The following is a 20,920-nucleotide window of genomic DNA, read 5'->3' as shown; positions in this document are numbered from 1 at the left end:
AAATGATGAAGAAAGAGTTCTTGGTCGTTCACAAAGATGCCTCTTGAGCTGTCCAAGTCAGTTATAAATAAAGAAGGGTGTGAGAAAGTAGTACTTCAAAAGTTCCCAGTTAATGTGAATATGGAAGAACTCGCCATGGGTTATTTGCATTAACTAATGATGACCTGAGATCAAAGTCTGAGCCCACTGGAACTTGAGCTTCCAAGGTACTCTAGTTCTGAGATGTCTAGTGAAATCTTCCAGAAATGAAATATAAACTACTGTAATGGGCTATCAAAACTGTCAAGCTGGCTCAGCAGAATGAGTGATGTGTTTAAGTTTGATCATTTTTCAAAAGCTCCATGAAACTAGAATAGTTCCATCCAAATGGCCACAAGCGACTTTTGTATCCAATTATCAAAAACAAGCTTAACAAAAGCTGTCAAGTGCTGAATTGTGTTTTTGGAATCGTGCTGCAAAGCGATAAAATGATTACCCTTAAAGAGAACTTTGTACATAGATTAATAAACATTTCTCCTACTTAGTGATCCAAAGCAGTAATTAATGTCAAAAAGAAGTAATTCCATTTTTAGCTTGCACACATACTAAAAGTTTAAATGTTTCTTTTGTCGACAAGTCTTCTACAATACCGTAAAGCATGCAAGCACAAAAGGTGAGGGTTTAACATTAAGCAAAGCCTGACAGACTGTAAGTACTCACAAAGCTGCTCTTGTAGAAAATCACTGAATATGTAAAATTAATTAGTATAATTCTGATCAGTGATTCTCTCTCAGTAATAGTTTTAACTAGAATTAATAATCAGCTACTCTTTGTATTTTTTTAATGTATGCTTCTGACTTTACTGAGTGCATTAAAAATAGAGCTGAAAGTTTTTTAGGGAGCCTTGCTGCAAGCTCTTATCTCTTTAAAAATAAAATAAAGGCAAGACAAGCTTATGAGAAGAAATATAATTAAAGTCACAGACAAAGTTAAAGATGGTGGGTGAAATGAGGGCAGCAAGGACTTCTCTCCTCTCCTCTTTAGAATCCAAAGCAGTAGGGGTAATGAAACCAGAGAGCAGAGCCTAAAACCCCAAATGCTTTCTTTTTAGTTCATAGCAAGTTACCTCTGAAGTTTTCGATTCAACTGAAGTTTCCATTTCCTAGATCTTTTGGAGCAATGCTGAGACGAGGGGTCTCTATTTCTCCAGTTTTAGCAACAAGTAGTTTAAACATAAAAATATGAAGCTAAGAAAACATGGTAAACATGATTTCCTGGTATAGGTACTCTGGTTCTATGTCATAGCCCTCCTCTGGACCCGTTCTAACAGCTATACATCTTCCTTGTGCTGGGATCACCAGACCCGCATGCAGCACTCCAAGTGGGGCTTCACAAAGGCAGAATAGAGGGGCACAATCACCTCCCTTGATCTACTGGCCACTCCTCTGTTGAAGCAGCCCAGTAATATTACTACCTCTAACTTTTAGGGGGAGTTGAATTTTTGTGGTTTAATGTTTAGTTTGTTTCCAGAAAATAAAGAAGAACCAAGCAGTGCTTTTGGGGCGCTCTGAAATACGTGATGTTTGTTACTGAGAACAATTACAAAATATAGCTTTTGTGTTTTGATGACACATAAGAGACAAAGAAAGAATTTACAATATTTCTTTAGCAAAAGCTACGTGGTTGTTTTATTTCATTTTAAATTGAAAATGGATCTTTTGGAAGACAGAATAAATTCATGTTTTTAGAAGTTGACACCAGGAATTCAAAACTTTTTCACAAGCTTTCCTTCTACCATATTGAGTCTAGAATAGTCTACTGGGACTAGCATTTGAAGGTGAGCATTATTGTCACGCTTCTCTATTGTTTTCTCAGCTGAGACAAAATAAAGTAAACAGATTCAGAACAGCTAATGCCTCCCTATATTTATTTGCCATTAATTGAGTTTTTAATTTATTTGTTAGAAAACCATCAATGCTTGGAGAATTCCTTCTACATCAAGATGTAAATCCTTCTGCCGCCTTTGGATGCTTCACTTAAATGACTCTAATCTAGTTCTGTCAGTCAAGTAGATTGTCCACGATCATCTCTGGTAAGAAAATAATATATATTTTTTGTAAGTACGTTTTATGAAGTAGATATTTTTTTTATTGAGATGTACTCAGTATAGAAAGTAAACCTGTGTCGTCATAGGAATTAATTTTTTACATTGATTCTTGGTGTTACAATAGTTAATAGTGTTTTGTATTGTAAATGGTATGAAACGTTGAGTCTTTTAAAGACTATCAAAATCATAATGCAAATCATTCATAAGCTTATAGAGGTGTATTTTCTCAGTTGCACAGCAGTACCCTGAAGGAACATCATGGGCCTGCCTTGGGCTTTATGGGGAACTCTGAAACTGGTGAAGCTTAATATGGGCATTGAGATACTTCTATGGTGTACAAGATTAAAACATCCTTAGTGTTATGAATTGGATTCTGGTCAGCATACATTTGGAATACTTTACTTGATATACATATGAAGGTGCTTTACATTGCCGAAGTAGAGATCAGAGTAAGCCCTAAATATTTACTGTGAACTCTAACAAGATATTTTGCCGTGATTCTTGTCAAGTACCCAAGGGTCTGGCTGGAAACAAGGCTTTTATTCACATTATGCATACACTATTTCATGTTTTTATTAACTTCTTAAGCCTTGCTCAGACTTCTGGAGTAGAACTGATATCAGACTGCATTTGCTGAAACTTGCAAATGTCTGAAGAGTATATACAATGTTGGTAGCTTAGAACTTGGCATAATGAATTTTATTTGCCATATCGCATGTCTCATATTTACTACTGACAATAATTTTGCTTTTAGGAGCTTCACTGCTTCTTCAACGGCTTTCAATAGATAACAATTTGTGTTTTATAGTGCAACATACATCACATAGATAAATCACACTTTAAGACTTTGTTGGCTTTTCAGTCGTGGATTAAGCCAGGCTAAAAGGTGGTTAACCTTTTCAAAAATTTCTAGTTTGCCTTTGTTATTTAGATAATTCTTATTTCACTTATTAAAGCAAACAGAACTAGGGTATTTTATGAAAGATGTTTACTAGGGCATCTGTCTTGTGTTCTCTGTATGAATTTGGAGTTACACAGCTAAGAATTGTTCCCTTGGAAAAGCTATTATCAGGAGAATATTTTATCAGATCATATGAAGAAAAATGTTATTTAAAAATAGTTTGCTTTATTACAGTAAAAAAATTATAAACAGAAAACACTGACAAATAAGAAAAAAAAAAAAAGCTGCTTCCAGCAGCTTTATGTGACAACAGACCTTACTGAAAGAGAAGAAATTAAAAGGAAAGGTCTTGAAGAAATGTACTTGTAGTAAAAAAAAAAAAAAAAATAAACAAAAACAAAGGAAAAACCACACAAAACTTGAAACTGAATTTGAGAATTATTTTTTCATACGTATTTCTAGCGGGGGAAAAAAAAAGTAAGATTTCAGAATATCTATTTTGTTTACTTTGGAATGAAATCAGATTTTACGATTAGAAGTATTTCCAGTGACCAGTATCTGACAGTTTTTCTTCCTCTGTGAATCAGAGGAAGAAAACCATTTAAAATATGGTTATATTTTAAAATAGTGTAGTAACTATGCTGGGTCTTAAGTTCTAAGTTATATTAATATATTTTATATGCAAAGACTCAAAATGACTAACTTTTTTGTATGGTTATCTTTTATTCTTTAATGTTATACATATGAAACAGTTCTATATTGTGCATTGGAAAAACATGTAGTTTTCTAGTAGGAAAAGGAAGCTGTATTACAGGACTTGTGTAAGAACTTACAATGTTGCCAGTGTTGGATGACTAGATCATCAATCTTGAAACCACCAGATTCACAGATATCTTTCACATTGTCTGTCTGCCTCTTAAACATGTAGGCTGTGCCAAAGCTCGGAGGCAAATCTTCACTGAGAAAGGGAGGATGGTGGAGCAAGGTTCTTGTAGATCACGACCATCACAGTGAGGGCCTTGCTGAAATGTCTATAGGGTGCTTCTGTTTCAACAAGTTGTAGGGTACAGCTTCAACATTTCAAGTATTTGTCATATTTTCATGTGCAGATGTTAAAAGAAAAAATCTGTTGCTTCTGTGGCATATCCAATGAAATGTTATTTCCTGTTCTCGGTTATGTATACAAAACTGTTCTCAGGTAAATAGTTGAACCCATCCTTTAGGTCAAATGAGAGTAAACTTGGAAAAGATCTGTATGAAACACCACATGCTTGCAGGTACCTTGGCTATTATTACTTCATGCTTTGTCATTTCAGTAGGCCTGCAAGAGATGTGGTGCTGAAGAATATGGGAAAGCAGTCAATGATGCGTTATAGCTGCTATTTTTTCAGTGTCTTATTCCTTAATGAATTCCTTCTAGGCATGATCTTGGCTAGCCTGATATAAGCCTGGGAGTCAGATTTTTCACTTAATTAGATCTGATCAGTTGCCATATGAGAGCACGTTTTACTATGTTCTGAGTAATTGTGCTTGAACGACAAGTATGTGTCATAAGAAGTTCAAATGCCTTGAACAGTATGTACAGCATCTCTAAAAAGAGCAGGTGGTTTTGTTAAGTAGTTTTGTTAAGTGTTCAGCTCCTGTAGATTCTCTACTTTTCTCTCCTGTAGATTCTTTACTAAACTTCAAAGTAATGGTTGAGATGGCACTTTCAACAACTCAGGGTTTCATATATGATCATATGATGTCTATGATCATAATTACTAGGTGAAAATTAGACATGCAGTAATCATTTCTGTCACTAAAAAAAAGTTCACAGTGAAAACAGAAGATTGGACAGACGCTTTGAACCTAATGCCCAGAGTGATTGTTATGACTTACTGTACTCCATATGCTCAGTGCTTTTAATTAAATAAAATCTTCCCCAGGGCTTCTGGGTACTTCCTGACAAATTCTTTTCTTTGCTTCTATTGCTCTCTGTCTTCATCTTCTTTTCTTACATTTTGATTTGAAACCCCTTAGAGTAGAGGCCTCTTATTCTAATCAGAATTGGATAGCATAAAGTGCAATGGAGAATCCTGTTGCTTGATTAGACCTATTGCAAAAATGACAATAAGTTACAGTATTAGGAAATGTTTTGACCTGCCATAAGACACACACAACTGAAAACGGCAAAGATGAAGCATCTCCTTTAAAGCGACCAGTGATATTAAAGAATTTATTTGAAGAAAAAAAAAAAAGAAATCTTTGCCAGCAGCACTGACAGGAATACTCATATGAACTTTTGCAAACATTATTCTGCAAATGCCATTCTAAACAGACATACCTTTATGAACAGTAACCTGACATTTATAACTATACTAAATAATGCAACAAAAGAATTTTCAAGGTTCTTGTGAACCTTTCCACATGCAGACTTTGCAGTTTCTTCAATTATTTACTATGTTTAGAAACATCTCAGTAAATCAGATTTTTGAAACACAAAGCAAATATTAACTGTTGAGTTACATGAGGATTTTGAGTTTGTGTCAGAAGGAATGTGTGAAAAGTCACAAAATTCTTTGTGACTTGTTTTTAACAAAACACTAAATCAAACTACTTTTCCATTTCTACCAGTAGAAACCAAAGCAGTAGATATATTTTTTGTAAGGTTTAAATATTGTTACAATGAACTGGAACATGACAGTAATATTTCTGCAACTAGAGAAATGAGAGGCTGATTCTCTGCTGTTGTGTGCTACTGGCCATGTATTTCACAAAATCAGGATAAAATTTCCTACTTGTTGGCAGAGTCCATAAGCTTTTAATGAAAGTGTTCTTGCATTTTAACTAATGTTTTTTATTAACAATTTTATTAAGTAGTTAGTTATATTATGCTCAAACATTAGAGGTCATTACTAACTTGCTTTAGTCTGACCAAAATTAGTGAGATACCTAAAATGAACTGTCGTTACATGTAACTTCCATCTATTTCTATTTTTTTAATATCACTTTGTTTTGAGAAAGATGTATGTGAGTGCCTGTACATATGTCAAGTGCATGACTGTAGGCTACAGAGATTTTTGTGATACATAAGCCATTCAGCTATGGTTAGCGATATTGTAAATATCCTATGAAATGCTGAGAGTAGTTGGTCAAAGAATGACACAATTTTTTATTTTTGAAGAAAGGAGTTGCAGTAAGACATCTCTTTTCTTTTTAGCCTTTTATTTTGAGAACAGAGTTGGGAATTAAGAAGAATGTAAAGCTCTTCCATTTGACAGAAGAATGGATCTCATGCCATGAACAATGGATTCAGCATTCATTACAATAAGGTTTTCTCAGAATAAATTCTACATTGCCATGACCAGAGTGCTAAGAGCAACTCAGCTAATCTAAATGCTACTAAAAAGAAGTGTGTGTATGCACAGTTTTGCGCCATTCGGGCATTATTTCAGAGGTTACTAATGGAGGAAGTGCGTTTTGTTTTTTAAGGGCTGGGGAGTGGGGAGAAGCAGTCTTCTGTTCTTTCCAGAAAACCCATGTCTCACCAATGACTACGTCAAAGTAATTGTTTGAAGCAAGCTAGAGTATTCCGACATTACACATCCTATGTAAGAATATTCTGGATCATAAGAGTAGGGGTTCTGAAACTGCCTGAGGTTTTGATATTAGAAGTTGCTTTCTTTAAGCACCCAAAACTCTTCAGACCTTCAGAACACTTTGCCTGGAAAAGGCTTTGTTAGACTGTTACTGTTGCTGTAGTGTTGCTTCTAAATAAAGGAAATCTTACCTGTTCCTTCAGAACTCAAGATGATCTTGACTGTGTCAACAGGTGTAGTAGTTTTGTTTGTCATGGTAGGAACCTTTAATAAATTTTCACTTATTTGGGGAATTAGCAATATGACTTCTGTTTAATATAGCAAATCTGCTAATGTCACATCCATTTACTATTTTTAGGAACTATTAAAAGGTAAAGAAAATATTGGTTGCTATCAAGGCACAATTTATATTTAAGAAAATTAATTTTAACTTTATTTTCAGACTCAGAGACAAGAATCTTTTGTCAGTCATAAGGAAAGTTCTGTTTTTTTTTTCTTTTCAATAATTAAGGAAGTCCAGAGATTGTCTTCTGAGAATTATTACCTTAAAGGCCACTGTTAGTAAGATTTGTTGACTCACGCATAAGGAAGTGCTCTATACTTATTAGAAATGTGCGCTCATTTTCTATTAAATTTCAGAGGGACTTTAAAATTATTTCAGGAAACAGAAGTATTGCCTTTTGCATAGCTTATTTTTAGAAAGGTTTTGAAAACTCAAAGGAGCTGGAAGCTTATCAAGGGACTAGTTATCAGGGTGGTCCTCATTTTGAAGTAAAATAAAATACGAGTGTGGAAAAGAACTGATGTATGAGCTCAAACTGATCAAACAATTCTCTGTGGACGTCAACCAACAGGACAGGCTATGGTCAACACTTTCAGAACTTCTGGATTTCTCTTATGGTTCATAAATAGTGTTTCATTCATGATAACTTTTTAAAAGAAATTGATTTTCTACTTGAAATTTTATCAATATCGGAGGGAGAACTTTCTAAGTGTTCATTGTTTCCTCCACCCCCACCTCTCATCTCTCTGTGTAGTAGAATACATTAGAGCAAAACTCAGGAAACCATCCTTTCTAGAACATGCTACAGTGTTACTGCTAATAATCATGTATCTTGGATACTGAAAAGGTTCTTTATAATTCTTGGAAAATCTCTCAGTATCCCTGTGGAAGATGTAATTTGTAACAGAAAAACAGTAATATTTACTTCAGATCCTTAGCATCTTGATAGATAGTCTTTATAATGGAAGTATTAATACATGTATGCTGAGGCTTAGTGTCAAGGATTAAAATTTAGTTGTGCAAACACTTCTTCATATTTCATGGTTTTGTAGGACACGGCTGTTTTGCTTATAAATTTGTTCTTTAAATGAACCATTCTGGAAATTCAACTAGCTTAAGTTATAACCAGGCTTTCAGCTGTTATAATAGTGTAATATAAAGTAACTTATTTAAATCTGAAGCATAGAGTGGCCAGGAGTTCCGGAGCTGACCACTGAATTTGGGTCCCTATCTGTAAAACAACATTAATGTACAAGAAAAACAACAGAACATAAAAATAGAGCTTGGAGATGAATATTTAGGACATCCAAAATCTATTTTGTTGCAGTGTGCTATGCTGGATCAATAAGAGAAATGCTAATCCTTTTGGAAATCTTTTATTTAAAAGAAGTTGTGTGAACATCCTGTTCTGTAGTGAGGAAGGAGTATAAAATAGTTTTGCTGATAACGGGTGAAAGTTAAGTAAGAAAAGAAATAAACAAGCCTGTTGCATTTCCCTTAACCAGTCTATTTCAAATCAGGATGAACTTGAAAAATCAAGATGAACTTGAACTTTCTCAACTAGTGAATATGAGATGTCTTAAAAATGACAGTTAGGTGGCTGAAATAGTTTATACCAGAACCGAAGGCATTCAGTTTACTACAGATGATGCAAGACAGCACAATGACCTCCTGAGATTTCTTGTTTTATTTTTCAAGGAATTAATTTCCTTAAGCATTAGTTCAGATACTGCTGGAGGCTGTGTCACATTCTTTGTGTATATGCCTGATAGCTGTACTCAATCTAAATAGGCAAACAAAAAAATAAATAAATAGTAACATGACTATCAGTTTGTGAAATGTCAGTTTCAATTTCTTGATTGGCTCACCAATCTCTCCTCTCCCAAGAAAGGACAGGAAGGGAAAAGCAACAGTTATTTTTGACATGCCCCTAGGTAATTATATTCTTCTTCATCAGACAAGAATGTGTATGCTTGACTGAACAATTCAGAAATTAAAAGCTGCTGTGCTTATTTGAAAGGCATGTTTTCTTTTGGGGTTTGTGCCACCATTTAAAATAATCTTTGTCTCATTTTAGCTATGATCCTCTCTTGGGGAATCAAATGGGTGGGTTTTTTTAATCAGTATTGATGAAGATACAGCTGATCAAAAACATAGCACATTTTTTAATGCAAAACTGAAAGGAACTTTCAGCCAACTCTTCAAGGAAGAGGAGGAAGGAAGGACCCCAAATTTTTCTTTCCTCTTCTGCACTTCTCTCCATCATCAAGTTTTGTGTGCCTTAAAGCTGGTGCCCACAAAATACCTGAAGGGTGTATGGGGAGATACTGCAAGCTCCTAAATCATCTTTATGGTGCATTGCATCTCCCATACTGATTGCAGAGGCTGTTATTAACTGGTTGCTATATGATGTGTTGCTTTTTTACTGGGAAATGAATGAGGACCAAATTTGTCAAATGAGTGCTGGACATAAAACCCAAATTTAGGAATATGAATCAAAATAGTTTTGTTTTCAGGGGAACTGGGCTCGCACCTTTTGTTGCAGCTGTACACTTTGTGGGTACCTACCTGATTTGGAAATGAGGGTGTTATGGTTAAAGTGCTCAATGTACATCTTAGCAGCTAAGCTTAAGGACCAAAATTTGAAAATTCTGAGACTGTCTATGCAGTAATTTTTTCTGTTCTTCATGTTGCATTTTCACAGTTCTTTTAATTAGTCAGTTAACAAAAGAAACCATGATAATCAACTCCTCCACCTCAGACACGTGGTACATAATTCCTGCTTTTCATCTGGCTCATTTATTTCCACTTATTGACATAGACCAAATTCACATTAGATAATGTTTCTGTGTAGTTTTTCCATTCTGAACTGACAGGGTTAAATTTTGTGCTTGCTTGTTGAAGGTTTTTTTTTTTTTTTTTTTTCATTTAAGCAAAATTAATTTGATCTTCTTTGTAGCTCACTAGCTTTCTAATCTCCACAGCCATATTATCACCAGCTTAAAATAAACTACGCACTGATTGATTGACTGACAGGGAAAAGTTTTTCTCATTTGACTAGAAATGCATCCTTTGCCAGAAGTGAGCCTTTTTTTTTTTTTTGCCAGCCATTTCTTTTACTAACATTTTATTCCACTCAAATGTTAAACAATTTGTTTCTAGACCATCATGCAGGGAAATAGCTTACTGCTGCTTTCCCCATATTAAAATGCTGCATGTGCAGAACTGCTTGGAGTGAATTTTATGAATATATGTTCCAAGTTGCATATTCAATACAAAATTTTAAGTCAGACCCAGATATATGAAGAATAAAGCTTTTTGCCTTTTCCTAGTTCATGATGTTATCATTTATCTGCCTCACCTCATAGCAAGCTTTGCAAATAAGGTAATTTTGCAGCAGTCTACAGCCAAATCTTAACAGTTGGCTTTCTGTTGTACTCAGATTTAGATCTGAGCTTTTAATGCAGCTTATCTTCTAGGATGCCCTTTATCACTAGGAGAAAGGGAGAGATGAACTGCTTTGCATTTTTCAGATGTAGTGTGTTTTGGGGTTTTACCAGGACCAAAGTCTCCTGATAACAGCTGAGCTTACAAGAGAGAGGAGGAGAAAGCTTAACATTAAATATGATAGATAAAACTACAGGTAACCTTTGGAAAGGAACAACTAAGTAACACGTGATCTGTTTAAATATATTATGACTTTTTATTTTTGCTGTTAGTGAAATGAACCATTTTATGAACTTAAACCTGATGAGATATGCATTCTCAGCAGGGCGGAGAAAGTTTAATCACCTACAGGTAGAAAATTGATTTTTACTCTGTGTAAGGTGATGTGTAGTATTTCTTTAAATCTATAGTAGGAAGCAGAACACATCCCCTCATGCTGTACAAAAATCAATTTACCAAAGCAGAAAGAAACTTAAGTATATTCTAGACTGTGAAACAGAGTGGAAACAAAGCAGTTCTGGAGATGGCACTTTGTACCTATTGTAATAAGGTTTATTTGACAATTGTAGAATAAAGTGTTTAATTTTTTTTGTGGTGTGAAATTAAACAAAAAATTGAAAAATATTCCAAGTGGAAAATGTGCAGCAAAGAATAACAGGAAAAGAAAAGGAATTACTTTCTGAGTTAGGAGTAGAAGGGATGGAAAAAGAAAATGAAGACCAGAAAGGGGAAAACAAATATCTGTACCACTAAAAATGCACTTTTTCATGCACCATAGAATCTGCATATTGAAATTAGGAACAAAGTTATGTGAAGAGTTACTAGAGCACCGACATTCATCCCTCTGCACTTGTGGTGTGTGTGTTGATGAGCTGATCCAGCTCCCGTCTGTTTTCTAGATTTTACTGCTGGCTGCAAACAGTAGATATTGTTCAAACCAGAATTTCAGTGAACAGGAATGAAACTAGAAACCTGCATACTTGTCGATGCTGGCAACATAAATACTCTTACTATATGAGGAAAAAATAACTTTCTATCCAAGATAGCCACTGAGTAGTTCCTCAGTCTCCCAAAATGAGTAACAACTCATTTTGTGTATGCTGTCTGTCTAGACTTTATTACTGAGCAATATGTAGCCGCTAGAAGCAGAAGACATAGCTTGGTTGCACATTGACACCTTCATAACATCAGCACTTGTGCTTGTTTTGTGAAAGATGATGGTCTCCTTCAGCTTCTGGAGGATAGCTGATGGTCTCCTGACCGAGGGCCAATGTCTAGGAGGGAAGTACAGGGAGTAACCCTGACTTGGATGGTTATGTCTGCTATTGAGACAGTGAAGGAGACCTCTATGAATGCTGCCTCTGCCCACCCTGTTCACAGGAGCCACTTTGAAGTGTTTGGGTGACACCTAGTTCTGTGCAGTCAGAGCACCAGCAAGAGGCAAAGCTGCCTGGCATGCGGTGGGGCTGGCATGTGTTTACTTAATCTGTATTTGAGCGTGTCTGTATGGCTCTGGAGGTCTGCTTTTGGTGTGCATGGGAGGGATAGCTTGTGCATTGGTGCAAACTCCTATTCGTGTAACACAGCTCTGGAAAATGCTGATGTTTCCATGATATAGGTGAAAGCTTGTCTGTGGTTCCTGGTGTTGGACTGTGAAGCCTACTGCTAGTGTAACTGCCAAATACAGCATAGAGATTTCTCTCTCTCTCTCTTTTTTTTTTTTTTTTTAACATTTCTTACAGCTCTAGGTAATGTCAAGAAGAAAAGCAGGCTGGATGTGCTCTGTCTGTTAATATGCTTAAAGCATACCAGCCATGAAACACTTGATATTTTAAACATACTAGCATCGTGTGGTAGACTCCCTTAAATATCGCTCTTCATTTTAAAGAAACCCAACAGATCGATCCTAATCATATCATAGGATACGGTATCACTGTTCATCATACAAATTGACCTCATGCAAGTTTTATTGGAACAATTTGGTTGGTTTTCTGTGCGTGTGTGTACAGATAGCCTTCCAGGTTGTAATCTGTCCTGGTTCACTGTGAGCTCCAGAGTATGCCTTTCTGACGGCTCAGTCAGGTGGACTGTTATATCTCTGAAGCAGAAGAAAAACTGTTTTGAGGGAGGTTGAGAAATGTTACATTTAATCCTTTCAGCAAGAAGTCATTGTGGATTGCCTTTGGGGAGACACTGAGAAAATTTCAGAGTAACAGAACTTTACTTACGTTTCATAGCCTAAATCTAACAACACAGAAAATTGGCCGTTATAATGGTGAAACTCACTCTGCAGTTGCATGATCTGCAAAAACAATACCTTATAAAAGGCTTGAAGGCTGAGCAAAGAATCTGTAGCTATATCATTCAGCCACACTTTGCTATAAAGTCTTCATGTAAAATTTAAACCTACCTTTTTAGCAAACCTAGTTATAGACTAGTTGCATATATTGCCCAAAACCTAATTCATGGCACTAGGATTACAGAATGACCTGTTGTCTTGGTCAGTTGGCTACAATTACCAGGTCTCATTGCACCAGGATTTCAGATCCTGAGCGCTTTTTAAAATGAGAAGCAGGTGGTATGTGTGTGTATAATGTTTTTACGCATATATGTATTTGTAAAAACAGAGCAGGCCAAACAAATTATTGTCAATGGAACATCAAAAGTTTAGAAGACTCATCGTACCAGTCCGAGTTCTGCTTTGCCTGAATTTTTATCCTTTTAATGTTGTATTAAACTGTTTACCTGACAGCTTCACTGAATAGACTTATTTTAAGCATGTATATATTTGGAACTTATATATTGATTTATGTGTTACTTTCTGCTGAAAGTGGAATCTAGACCATATGATACCAGTGATAGAGGACTTAAATTGTTATGATTTCATATTAGAATGGTGGAATTGTAGAAAAACTTGACTATCTGGTGCTCTGCTAGGAATTACTATTAAAATGGTAAGAGAATCAGCTGAAGTGAACAGTTTGGCATTGAACTACTGTATTCTTGATCTATAATATCTTTTATGAAAACAGTAATTGTGTTGCATGGGCACAAATACTGGCAGCTTTTAGGGTAAGCTATGTGGGTATATAACAATATTTGGTCTGTAAACTGTTTCTGCACTTGTGCTTCCATTAACAAGACTTGTCTACCAGTTTGCCTTGGTGTATCTGCCTCCTTATGATTCATCCCTCTCTCTACTAGCCAGGGAGTTCCCCAGTGCATGGTTTGCTAGCATCACCACCATACTTGGAGGCTCTCCTGCCCTGAGAACATCTACGTTGCCATGTGGGCACCAGCACTTCTGCTCATGCTGACTTTCAAACTGGAAGTACTGAGGTTTGCAGATAGGAAAACTCTGGACTGGGTACAGGCCATGTCAGGTTGGGATCTCTGTTAGTATGGGGCCAGGAGGCAGGACTGGTGTTATAGGCTGCTGTTCAGTGTTGTAAGAACAACAGTGGTGTTTTTTGGGCTGGAAAGTGCAGAATGACTTGTTCGGGTCTCAGTCAGTTCAGGGATCTTTGTGCTGCTGTGCAGATGTGACCTTATGAAGCTTTTTGGGAAAATACATTTTAAATCTTTGCAAAGTTCAGTCTGCAGAGAGTTTCTTCAATTCAACCAGGCATAAATATTACTGTATTTTTTATGCTAATATTTAGAAAAGGTGAATACAAATATGCAGTCTTATACTTGACACTGTTTAGAATTGTGGAGGCTCATTCATTCATGTTTTATGTCCTTGCTTGTCTTCCAAAATTATTATTAACATGTAAATAATATTGTTTCCTACATTATGCAGTGGACTAAATTTGCTGTTTAGATTTGGAAGATACCAACTGGAACAATGTCCTTTAATTTGTAGGTAACCTGAGTGCATATTAGCAAATGATTCTAAAAATTTATCAGCCTGGTTTATAGACTTGACCTCCATCTTTTTCTCTGAAATATTTCTGATTATCTAGTGTTCTGTGCATCTTTATTTGAATAAAGCTTTTAATTTTTTTTAACATCAATCTTCCCTTTGAAAGCTAGTCTTTGAATACCGAAGAATGAAGTCATGTTTTGATTGACAGCTGTAATTAAAAAAAAATCCTTTGAGGGAATTGTTTGTAGTTGCTCAGGATACTTTCTTAAGATTCAGCACCATTCTCACAAATGATACAAAATTTCTTAAGAGGTTTACCTTGTCAAACATTGTTAAAATGTAAATAAAATAAACAAAATGGATTTGAAGCCACAGGGTACCTTTAATAGCTTTTTGTGTTGGATGTGAAACAAATATGAACTTTATCTAAACTGTAGGTTTCTCTGAGATTACAGAAAATGACAGTTAAATTCCTGTGCTGTTCACTACAGCTTTGTCTGGCTTTAATTTTTGGAGTCAAGGGGCAGCAAGTGATACCTATGGATTTTGTGTTAAAAAGAGGTTCATAAATTATGGGTGAAGCGGGTATTGGTATTTAAAGACATCATTCTTGAAGATGAATATTAATAGGGGTAAAAACCTGAAGGAATTCCACGTAACTTTCTGAAATAGGGCAATTGAACGAAGTTTGCACGATTCAATAAACAGCGCTGGGTGTAGTGTTGTGGGTCCAGACATGGAATGATGGGTTATTGATGTATGCACACAGAAGCCATATTCTGCCTGTTGTTTACACAGAGAAATGACTCCTCACAGCCCAACTGCTTGACTTCTTAGTCTTCAGAGTTCATTTTGATTTTCAAGATGGTGAAAGCAAGTAGTTTGAATGAAACTTTTGCACCATTAACTTGTCCTGTCTGCTTTAGCCTTTGTCTGAGGTAGATTTATGTATGAGATTGAGATTGCCCTTCAACAGGGTTGGCCAACAAACATCCAAAGCCAGATGAGCGGAGATTGTTGGCAACTCAGTTGTTGGAGCTGTTTGCCAGCAGGAGAGATCAGTGTAATGTCCACTCCTGCTGTGGTTTAACCCGGCCGGCAGCTAACCACCACACAGCCGTTCGCTCACCCTCCCCCCTCACTCTCTGGGATGGGGGAGAGAAACGGGAAAGTGAAGCCTGTGAGTTGAGATAAAGACGGTTTATTAAGACAGGAAAATAATAATAATAATGATAATAGTACTACTAATAATAATGCGTACGAAACAAGTGATGCACAATGCAATTGCTCACCACCCGCTGACCGATGCCCAGCCTATCCCCGAGCAGCCGGCCCCCCACCCCGGCCAGCCACCCCTATATATTGTTTAGCATGACGTCAGATGGTATGGAATACCCCTTTGGCCAGTTTGGGTCAGCTGTCCTGGGTCTGTCCCCTCCCAGCTCCTGCTGCACCCCCAGCCTGCTCGCTGGCAGGACAAAGCAAGAAGCCGAAAAGTCCTTGGCCTGGTGTAAACACTGCTCTGCAACAATTAAAACATCAGCATGTTATCAGCGCTCTTCTCATCCTAATCCAAAACATAGCACCCTACCAGCTACTAGGAGGAAAATTAACTCTGTCCTAACTGAAACCAGGACAACTCCCAAAAAGACTTTGAGAAGTTACTTACATTTCACAGATTAAAAATAATAAAACATTTGATTTTCTTTTTAAGATTTTATTTTATTGTCAAGGAGTAGCATAATGAAAATGTTCCTGATCAATAAGCAAACTGTAAAGCATGGGTAGGCTGACAACAGCAGTGGGAATTAAGTGGGAATGTAGAATGAACATACCAGATGACAGTGAAAATCAAAAGAAGAGAAAACCAAATACAGAAGAGACTTATGGACTTGAGGTACGCAGATCTAGTTTGACCTGCTTTCCATTTCTGCTATTTGCCCCCCCCCTCCCACTGTTGTGAAATAACTAACAGTGCTGCCTGCCTGTCCAGCCCAAATTGAAGCTTTGGACAGATCTGACCTCCGGGCTTTAAGTGTGTATATTTTGCACAATTAAGTGTTCTGGTTTCACGCAGAATACTAGAGAGAAGACTATTCTCTTATGCTCTTTTGCTCCTTTTTAGGTTATTTTCTTGTGTTGTTGTAGCTTTCTGGAGGAAGTGGTAGCAATCTGCTCTACTGGATAAGGATTTAGTGAGTTTTTAAATAAATTGCTGAGTTTACCCATTGTTTCTAAACCTTAGTGAAAGAAGTGTAACTGATTGTTTTAGAATAATTCTGGTTTTGTGAGTTCTCAAAGATTATTTGTTTCAGATAATTTATTCCTACTTACATCAGCTAATTCTTCCTTTTTTATTTTTGGTGAATCGAGCACAGTATGCTAGAGACCTGATATGCAGAGCCTGAAACAGTAATTACAGAGTCACTGTGTGGAGCCTTGTGAGATGATGCCCTTACTGTGAAGCATTCTGTTTTGTCAATAAGCTTACATCAATACTTGGCAGGTCATTTCTGCAGTTTTAATGTTTCAGAATATAAACTAGACAAAGTCAGTAATATCAAATTGGAGCTGCTTTGCATCTGAAATTGACAAATCCTATTTTGAAAGCATGCATGAACATGAGGATCAAATTTAGCTTTTAACATTTACATTTTTTTTTTTCCAGTGGGGAAGTATCTGATCCACTTCTAATTTACCTGTTGTTGATTTCCTGAATCTTTCCTAATCCCTTGCAGCTGAGATGTCCTCACCATTGGAGAAGCAATTAACAAAATCCCTGACTGGAGTGTATGAAGCATCTGTTATGGAAGTATAAAAGGTTAGCCTAAATCCCAGCACACAGATGTCAGACTAGAACAAATCAGCATGGAGAATTACCTGGAGGCACCACAAGGTTAAGGTGGAGCATATGTATGGTTAAAAGGTTTTTTATGACTAGCAGAATTAATTTTTCAGGATGAGAAGGTCAGACATGCAGAAGTGAAGAGTGTCTGTTAGCAGAGATTGTTTTAGGCTCTGGATTTCACCTGGCAAACACCACGGTAGATTTCATTGGTATGTCCAAACTGAAAAATTTTAAGTAAAGCCTTGTGATTACAGAGATGCTACTAAATGTCCTCTCTGGAAGGACTTATGCTTATCAGTCAGCTATATTTTAAGGTAGATTTTCTTCTAAATCTGTTTTGTACCAGGTTCAGTGGATTGAACCTAGAAGAAAGCTATTTCCTCTTTCCCTAATTAGCAGTATAGGTGGTTTTAATCCTTCAGAATTAAGTCCTTCAGCTTGTGTCACATCAATGTAAGATGCTTTTGTATCAACCTGCAATATATTTATTGTCTAGTTTACAAATATGGATACTTTAGTCTCTGTATTTGTTATATCTGATACTGTCTTTGTTAAACTAATCAAGTATATAGATATATGAAAATTATAAAATGTTGGAAACGTTCAGATTGGATCTTCATACAATGTAAACAGGCATTGTTCTGCTGCCACTGTTGATTCAGGGAGGCGTATATTACCACATGCTCATTTCCAGCTGTTTCCTAGGGTAAAGTTTAATTCCAGGACACTTGGGTGCTCTCCAGAGGACGTGTGCTAGTGTGACTGTCCAGAATCTGTTCTAAATTCATTCTATTTTGTACTCATCATTTGCACGTATGTTTTTCCAAGTGTAAACACTTATGTGTTAGCTTACATATGCTAGCACCGTTGGAGCTGGCACAACAAAAATGTGAATATGCTGGAAGGAATTCAGAAAGAAAAGCTACCAAAGAGATTGGAGATTGAAGGGACCAATTAGTGGGAAAAGATTAAATGGTTTGATTGTGCCCTTTTCATGTAGGCAAAATTCAACAGAAGATTATTTATTTGGTTTTGGAGGCAGCGAGGGACAACAGCCAAAAAAATGAGATGTAGTAGTCAGGGAAATAGTAACTAAAAGGATATGATAACCATCTCAAATGCTTGAATAGACAAGAAATTTAAAATGTGATTCAGAGCAGCATAATGAAAATAAAAAGGTTAAATTAACTATAGAAAAATTAACGATAGAAATAAAGATGATGAATAGCAAAAAAAAAAAAAAAATCCAAGACAATGATATTTCTTAGAATGTGGAATGGTGGTCTCAGAAAAGCTACAGAGAATCCATTGCTGGGTTAATTAAAAACATAACTATACTAAGCATTAGAACATGCGAAGCAGAGAAAAGACAGGCATTTGGAAAGAATGGAGTAATGGACCATGGATGTTTTTATCTCTGATCTGCACGTATGCATGTGTGAGGAAGTTAATTCTTGAAAAGGATAGATCTTGCTCATGGAGTTGTTGCCTAGAAAATGAACCAAACTTCAGAATGCCCAGAGGTGGAAGCATAAGGGTTTTATCCTCATCCTAATTTTGTAACTCTATTTTGTTCATATTGTCAAGTACTTAATGCAGTTTGAGTCAGATGTTGAGTGTGCTTTTCAGCCAAGAATTGTGCTTTGGGTTGGAAAGGACCTGAAAGATCTTCTAATTCGAACCCCACTGCCAAGGGCAGGGACACCTTCCAGAACCCATGTTCTATTTGGGTGCACATCTACAAGCACGTGGCTTTTGGTTGTTCCCTCCTAAATACTTGGGTAACAGGATTGGTATGCTCCAACCTGTTTTGCAAATGAATTTTGTTGCGTGCAAATCTTACTGCTTACGTTTGAAGTTGATATTGCTTGGGAACCTACTATGCTCTGAGTGGGTAAGATTGTTCATATGCAAGCAGAGAATGTTTCAAGTGTTCTTGCTGTTTAAGTGCCTGGTAGATAAGCATCCCTCATCAGACGACAAATGCATATATATTGCTGTATCTCATCCCTGTCCCAGCTATTTCTTGACTTATGTGGAGGAAACAAACTAACAGACATTTCCTGTTATTTTTCCATGTTGGTTCAGATTGCCTTAGCATCACTCTTGTAGCACACAGGGTCCTTAGCAAAGGCCCAAGCCTTAACCCATACTGAAGAAAAGTACTGAGCCCTGGAAACATTGCTTTTGGTTAGTACTGTGTATGTAGTCTAGTGGGCTTCTAGATTGAGATCGCTTTCTTTCTTACATAGAATTACAGGCATTCCAGACTTGAAATATTTTGAGTGAGAAGTCTGGCTGTGATTTTTCTTGTGGTATGGTGTGTATGGTTTTTTGCTAGTCATCTGGAAAGAATTTCTTTGTTCTAATGTATCACTTTTTGCCCTGGTTTTGAATGAATAGAAAAAAATCAGTATGTCTTATGACCTTGATTATGAAAGCTGAGTTGTTTACTTTCATTACTTTATGCTGTGTTTAGTTCATTATATAAGCCTTTGACAATTGCACGGATTTTTTTTTTGATGCTTCACTTCTTATATACTGCCCATAGATAGCTCTTCTACCACAAAATGCAAATTCCCCTCTTGAAGCAACAAAAGGAATGTCAGCATCAATAATGAAGCAACTGGTTATTAGATTTGCATACCAACTGATGTGTTTGGAGGGTTTAGATTATTTTATTACTTCTTTCTCCTGAAGGTTAATGCTCTGGTTAGACAACCTTGTTTATCACTGCTAATATGTCCCCTGGTTGATTGAGTCACCTTATCAACATTTCAGATTTCCCTTTTCCCTTTTCTTTAGGGTATGGCTGCTGCCTTTGGCTGTGGGGAAAAAACAGAAATAAAGCAAAACTCTAAGTATTTTTTCCTTTAAAAGATGGGTTAAAAACACCCTATTTGCATTTTGTCACTGTTTCTGAGTATCTGTAGTTCAGATTTTCAGTCCATGACTTGTGCTATTAGTCTTTGAACTCCCACCTTTTCCTTGTCTGAATGTTAGAAGTTTGCCATGCATATCAGGTTGCCACGTGCTAGAGAAGAAACTCTATTTTGACAGAATTAGTGTTAACTTTTTAAGAGCTTGCCCTAAAGTTTGCTAGCAAAGAAGAGGAAAGAATCAAGTTCAATGCTCTGTCACTTTGTATTGGATTGCATTTCATTTACTTCCTGGTTTTGTCTTCTACAGATAAAATTTCTACCTCTTCATCACATGAGCCTCAGTGTGTGCTGTTTATATCCGTATCATGTCATAGAAGGGCACAAAAGGATCACTTTGCAAAATGCTTGTCATCTCTGGAGAGAGCATTATGATGGTAGATGAGTCTTGCAAGGAGTGACTTCTTATTTTATATAGATTTACTCAAAAATATCAACAATAATTTTGAAATAGCCATACTTTCTATCTGTCCAATGCATGTTATGCATCTTCATGCTCGTTTATTTTATATTGCTTTAGACTGCTCACTAGCACTAAATTTCAATGAGCTTATTCAGTGAGAGCTATACATAAGAAGTAGTGTCTAAATTGAGCTGTGATTTCCCCAAGTTGCAGAACCTCCTTGACATCAAAATCATCATTTCCTATGTATTTCAGTGCAGCCAATCACTGTGTTCATGTTCAAAGAGACATGGAAAAGTTGGAGTAGGTGGATTGTGATATCTGTTGCTTTCATAGAATGGTTTGGGTTGGAAGGGACACTAAAGATGACCCAGTTCCAACCCCCCTTCCATGGGCAGGGATGCCACCCACTAACTAGATCTGGTTCCCCAGGGCCTTGTCCAACCTGGCCTTGGACACCACCAGGAATGGGGGCATCCACCACCTTTTCTATTTACACAGTAATCAACACGAAGTTTAAAAAAATAACTGCTATTTTTATGGAAGTTTTGTGGTGTCCTTTTG

At 36.6% G+C, this 20,920-nt stretch overlaps 1 long non-coding RNA gene across 2 annotated transcripts in view; it reads left to right on the top strand.

The window, feature by feature from the left end:
• The window catches only part of LOC308194080, a 147,716-nt gene that overhangs the window by 79,416 nt on the left and 47,380 nt on the right, over positions 1-20,920 (top strand). Inside the window, exons 2-3 of one of the 2 annotated variants that reach the window (XR_013950239.1) lie at positions 1,944-2,071; positions 16,905-16,987. This is a non-coding gene — a long non-coding RNA (uncharacterized lncRNA). The remainder of the gene's footprint in view (positions 1-1,943; positions 2,072-16,904; positions 16,988-20,920) is intronic. The other variant, XR_013950240.1, reaches the window with a different exon arrangement.

This window comes from Anser brachyrhynchus (assembly GCF_964034855.1).
Source record: "Anser brachyrhynchus genome assembly, chromosome: 4".
Classification (NCBI taxonomy): Eukaryota; Metazoa; Chordata; class Aves; order Anseriformes; family Anatidae; genus Anser; species Anser brachyrhynchus.
Note: the sequence above shows the minus strand (reverse complement) of the source record. Positions and strands in the feature narration are given on the sequence as shown.